Raw genomic sequence first — 6,937 nt, forward strand, 5'->3', positions numbered from 1 at the left:
CTAGAGATCAGACTTGTCTAATTAAGATGCAAACATGGATATAAATGCTTTTTTTTACCCCACCAGAGTCAATGTGTCTTTTCTGAAAAATAGGGCTGAAAATGACTCGGTAGAACTCATTGGTAAGCAGTGCTCAAAGTGGGGTGCTGAAAAAGCAGCTTCATTCCCTGTTGCTTTAAACTATGACAGGAAATTTCTATCTGCCATGGAGGAAACACCGTGCAGCAGTCAGAACACAGCAGGTCACCAAAAACAGAGCAGACTGTAGAAAAGATGCCAGACGTTAAATTGGAAAATGCAATGAAAGTAGGAACATAAAGTATTTAAAAAACAGTATATTCTCGACCTGGTACAAGTACTTGTGGTTGGCGTCAGAGAACAGTTATTAACAAACAGTTTGGAGAAAATTCAATTAGACAATTCGGATACTTTGTTCTGTCGTACACCCTTTACTGACTGCCGCTGAAGTTACTGTGAATTTGCTGCTCATCATTTGTCGTAGATGAACATTTGGAGAGCGACTGTCTCTTTTCTCTGTAGCCTGCCTCCTGAATACTGAAGATGTATTCAACTATAAAAATCTGAACGTTTCTTAAGTTTATTGCTGTCTGCATGTCAGTAGTTAATCTCATCTGTTTTTTGCTGCTTCATTAATCTGTTACTTCCTTGAACAGCTGTTGTGCCAACATCCATATGACTGGTGGAAAAATGTACCCCGCTCATGGGAGAGCATGAAAGAGACCATTTTTATAACGCGGTGACTATATTTTCATTTCCAGCTAAGAGGACACTTGCCTCAGCCTCAAGACACTTAAAAGAAGTAAAGTTTACTCAAAGATATATTTTAATAATGGTACGTTCTCAAAGTTGGTTCTTCTCTGTGGTTATATAACAAAATAATATCTTACAGCTAAAAGCACAAATTAAGACAGGCAATAAGCGAGAATATTTCACAAGAGCAATTCTTTGAGAGACAGAAGTTGTTCTTAAATATACTGTAATAACACAATAATTGAACTGGCATGGTGAAATATGTGTCATAATTAAATTCAATATATCCATCTTTTGAATGGTCTCAGTACAAAAGTTTTAAACATGTTCAACTTACATTACCAAGAATGAACAGTAAGTAAAATATGAATATGGATTTTTATATATATAGACTGAATAGCTCTAAGAGGGTAGTTTTAATATTTTTTTTTATTTTTGTGTTTATTATATTAAGAGCTGCTCCTTTTTATCTTTGCCTATTACAATGCTTCATAATCGTCAGGAAGTGTGGACAGAGGAGCAGATCGCAGGTGATAATCCAAAGAAAACACAATAATCACCCTGGAGAAAAGAAGAACGCAAAACCCAAGCAGAATAGTTCAAAACACTACAAAAATCTACACTCATCAGGTTATCTAAGCATGTCAGGTGGAAAGGGCTCCATGAGACACAGTTGGAAACGGTAAAACATTAATCCAGGAGGAAGAGGTGCACATGAGGGCAGATCAGAAAGTGCACAAGAAGGAAAGGAGAGGAAATTAAACTGGTCTTCTGTCTTTTATTCTGTGTCCATATGTGCCTCCGTCTCATGTTCCCAGGTGTTGCAGGTACACTGCTGCATCTGTTGCTTTCTGATAGCAACATCAACACATTTTTTTTTCGGCTGGCATAATAATTGGTATTTCAGCATAACTTTTTTTGCTCTCTCATACAATATCAAAATGTGGGACTTTTTCAAGGACAGCTTTAAACAGGGACAGGTCACTTAAATCAGAGGCTGTCCTCTAAAAGCGCCACACTAACTTAAATATTGGTTAATATAGTCCCTTAAAGAACATTGAAAACTGGACATTTTCATCTATTCTAAAACTAGCCAGTACACCTTGGACAAGAAGAAACAGTGGACATTTCCAGGCAGAAGAGGATGTATATTCACTCCATTCAATATGTTTTTAATTATTTCAAAGAGAACAAAATAATGTGTGCACACCACAAATGTAGGCCAATCCTGGCTGAAATGTGATGAGTTAATCTATGTATGCAAAATATTTAGTCCTCTTAAAACAGAGACAATCTACTTAATGAATGCTCTAATTCCTTGTTTTTATTTGAAATATCAGAACTCTTCGTTAATGGTGTGTGATTTTTGTCTGTTTGTGATATTTGCAGAAACCCCTTCTTATTATCTCACTGATGCATCCGGAAGTGGAGTCGGGAAAAGCTTCAGTGCTCTCAAAGCCTCCGGAAACTGAAATACGTTGTTTCTGTTCGTGTTCAAGTGGGTGACTAATTTCAACCTACTTCAACTGCTGCTGGTAGGGGAGTAGGTAGATGGTGGTACAGTCCTTAAAGTAGCAGTCACAAAAAACAACAACAACAACATGTATCACATGACTGAAATGCATGAATTATTTTTTTCCCCACTGAATTCATATTTTAAGTTTGAGTTCTATGTTATGAGGGTATTTGCAGCCATCTGAGCAATCATTTAATGGCCTGTGACTTGAATGATTTGCATTGCTGAGTTCCAAAGTTTAAAGAGAAAGTGAGATGTTGTAAAGAAAGTTAGAAAAATCCCTAGTAATTTAAAAGGAGCTCAAAGGTTTTCAAACCTCTGTCAGAATGGATTGATCTTTGAGCAGTGCTTAACATCTCATCTTATATATCATGCCTGAAAACCCACAAGGTTAAGGAAATGGGGTAGAAAATAAAAACCGAGACTAACCGGCAATGAGACACAAATTCAAACAAGCAGGAGCCATGAAGAAGGAAATGAAGATGTTGAAATTGTTGTGAAATTTGAGGCCGGCTGCAACGTCCAAAACACATGTCACACATCAACATGACGAGATTATCAAGAGCTCCCTGGCATCTGCCAGCCCTGCATATGGTGGCATTATACCGCTGCATTTCTCGAGGCTGCGTCGTCACAGTAGCCTGCACCAGCAGCTCATTTCTCCACCGCTGCTCCACTGATGAATAGTTTCATGAATATCTCAGGCTTGAGATATTCATGAAACTATATGAATGTAACTACGAAGCTGTGCGGAACCCAACCGTCAACCTTGTAAATAAAAACCTCACAGCTCCGGCTTTGAATAGGCGTCATAAAGAACCAGATTCCCTCCACTGCTTCCCCCACTGAAGGAAATGCAAGCCAGCCTAACTCTTTTCACAGTGAAGGGGTTTCGTTGTCGCTAAACCTGTTTTACACTTTCCATTTTCTGTGATGACCTTGAAGTTTGATGTGTTGCAAAAAGGCTTTCAGTGGGGACACACTTTGAGATGCATTTTCATATTCTGGAGGCAAAAAAGAAAAAGAAAAAAGGAAATCTCTCAATCGCTGCCAAGCCATCTCAACAGGATATTGTAGAAACATTTTTTACAGAGCCTGCAGAAATAACCCAACTGGAGACACAATTCACACTATCAATTATTTTGATTACATGTTTTTTTTTTTTTAAGTTCCAAAGACAGGAAGCTATTTCAGTTCAGTTACATTGTGTTTTCTTTTTTATAATCTCTAATAATACACAGTGGTCTCATCAAAATCCCTTTACAAATTCAGATTTGTTTGATAGGATTCTGTGTGCATGACGAATGTGGACACTAAAGTCAACAAGCTCAATGTTGTTTCGACGAATAAAACTTAAATGTCTGCATAGATATAAAGTTATGAAGTGACACAGTTGTTTGGAAGTTGTATTATTTATGTCTAACCTACTCCACCAAAAGTCCATTAAAGCTTCATTCAGACATATAAATTAGCATGTGTGCTTCAAATATTGTCATGCCTTATGTTGGTGTGGGCGTTAAACAATATATCCAATAGGGGGCAGTGCAATTCATTTTAGTGTAATATAGAAGATCAACAGTGGGAAGTGGCAAATCTTTGCATCTACTCTTTCATCGAAGAGATTCACCATTTCTATTATACATCAGATGCTGAAATTGGTTTCACTGGTCGTACATGAGCTATGCTGTACAACACCGCCCTTACAGGTCAATGGTGGTATTACTTTAATTGGATACAAAATAAATGAGTACTTAATGAGCACAGATGGGCAGAAGGTTCTGTCTGCATATTGAGCATTGGGCTTCAATGGGCCTTAATCATTTGTTGTGTTTTTGATTAGTTTTACATCTAAAGAGAGGGTATGGCCAATTGAATTTCACACCATCAATTTGTATACTTTAGCTTTCACAGTGAACTTACTTTTGAATGTGGACCAAACTGCTGGGACATGGTCAGACAGTTACAACATGTGCCCTAAACACATTAAAAAGCACAACTAAGACAGGTCAACAATGGGCTAGGACGAGAAATGACAACCTATGCGTTGTTTTTTTACCAAAACGAACAATGAGAGCAAACAGATTCCTGCTTTTTCAGGGGTTTTTTTTTCTTAACATAATTTTTGTATTCAAACCAATGAACTTTTACAGGAGAAACTGCCCGGTATGACCACCAGGTGAGGCAGCGAATCGTGTCGTCGTGAACACGAAAAGAAAGCACCACTGTTAAAAAAAATATACAGCGGACAGCTAGAAACTGCGGTGTTGCCATGATTACACACTTCATTTCCTGTATTTGGTCGACCAGCGTTTCACAATGTATACAAACCGCACGAGGGTTCATTTGCAAATGAAGTGAGATGCACATTTTTGAGGTTGACTCGTGGTTCGCACTCTTCGTCTCACAGCAATATAATACTTGGTTTGATTCTGGATTTTGTTCTCCATTCTTCTCTGAATCCTCTTCTCTGAAAAAACAACAACAGCGATAGACGATCCCAGAGCCACATTCAAACTCTTTCACCTGTTTGCTGTGATGAACTGATGGCCTGCGCACACTGTACCCATCTTTTCACCTACTATCAGTTTTGATTGGCTGCTGTCCCTCCTATGAGCAGGCAATATAAAAGACACTGCAGCATAGATTCAAAACACTGGAGTCCTGACAAAGCTCTGATGTGATATTGCTCAACTTAGACAACAGCGTGCACATTTTTTCATGTTTGTTGCGACCGCAGCCCATTGTTCATCTCAGCTGCAGCCCAGTGGAGGTGTAATTCAAAAAGTGTCAAAGTGCTATCACTGGTGTCAGATGAAACAAGAAAGAGCTTCTCTCAACAGACGAGAGAGAAAAAGCTGGAATAGCGAGAATTCATTGGGTTGTGCAAGGGCAGCACCCCGTGCCCTGTCCTCGGAGGAGTGTAGTATTTCTTGGTGGCCGTCTAATAGAGACATATTTCAGTGGTGTAAGCCGGAAATAAACAGATCTACTGACTTGACTTCCACTCCCCAGAATTCCCATCATCAGGAATTTGAACTTTAGCGCAGTGAAAGATGTGGGTCACGGTGACAGAAGGGGACAGGTGATAGCCAATCTCTCTTCTCACGTGACCTTCCATACTCACAAGCAGGAAGATGTGACAGGAGAAAATAAACCTGATAATCAACCAGCAAATACGTTTTCACGTGTGGAAGTAGAAGAGCTGTATGGGCTAATATTAGAAATTGAGGCGGGATAAAAAGTGTCTGCGTGTGACATAAGTACTTATTATTTTTCTTAAATTGCTGGAGAAATCAGAGGACATTCATACTTTTGGCTTCAAAGGAAATGGCATTCACTTGATTTAAGATGCCATTTCTTATAGATGAAAGCTTTTAAAGGCGATTTTTTTTTTTTTACCAACAATGCTGCAACGATTACTGGTCTTGGATCGCAAAACGCTTGTTACAAAGACGTTGTCTCAATTGTATTTTGATTTAACAGGCACACAGCTCTCACTGGATTTTACAGGTGTCTGGCTCCACAATACACCAACTTATATCTGTTTTTGTCAACTCCATTCCTCCCTTTTTTAAGTTGGTGTCAGTGTCTGTACAGTATTTTTGCCGACCATTAAATACATGATATTGAAGGGGTACCATGAGTTCACACATTATCCTGCTGTTCTTTGCACAGGTGATATGCTGTTGATCTTTGGTTGGTTGATATAACTGAGGACTGTCAAGGTTTCAGGGTGGCTCTGAAATGCTTGAGTGGAATTATCAGCTACTTTAGCTACCAGGAGCACAATGGTGTCTGATCCCTTTCTCCTGGGGTGTAATCTCTGGAATTCCTCTTCGGTCTTTGCTTTGAAAGTCTGAAATGTGACTCAATGTTTCGGTCTGTGTTGCTCTCTGCAGTGGCTGCTGGAATTTTTCAAACTAATGTGTCAGGGTGTTGAAGAACAAATGAATCTGTAGGCTTAATATGCCAGCTTGGGTTTACAGTGTATGTAATACAACGCAAGATAAAGTACAGGAAAAAATACAATTGCTCAATAGTAAAATGTACCGTATGTACTGTAAAATAAATAAAGATAATACATAATACAATTATCTCTACGGTGAAGGATCCAAAGCTTTGTTTTCTCTTATTGTCATAGAGATAGAGGTAGAACATGACCCAGAGTTAAAATATTTCTATCCCAATGGGATTTTTTTGTCGTGAGTGGTAAAATGAGTCAACTCATATGCACTGGTCTTTACAGCATCACGTCTCAAATCATTTTTCTTTTGCGGGAGATTGGACTGAGATGTCAGACGGCACTCTCCATCAAAAATACAGAATGAGGAAAATGCATTATAGAATGACAAAGGCATTCTCAGTTTCAGAGATTTTCGAAGTCAATGCAAAGATCATCTAAGCTGCTCTGGCAACATGGAGCATTATCTATATATTTTATGTTGATTTCTTTAAGATTTATGACTTTGGTTGCAGGGCGCTGAAACAGCTGACTTTCTATGAAGGCAACTTGCACCCTGCACATGTTTCCAGTTCATCACAGGGCAAATGCAAACTCACAAACTCATAGGCAGAACATGCACATTCTACAGAGACAGGCCAGAGGCTAACACAACACAACAAAACATGTTTTGTTTTTTTTGTTCATTG

Source organism: Blennius ocellaris, assembly GCF_963422515.1.
Source record: "Blennius ocellaris genome assembly, chromosome: 19".
Taxonomy (NCBI): Eukaryota; Metazoa; Chordata; class Actinopteri; order Blenniiformes; family Blenniidae; genus Blennius; species Blennius ocellaris.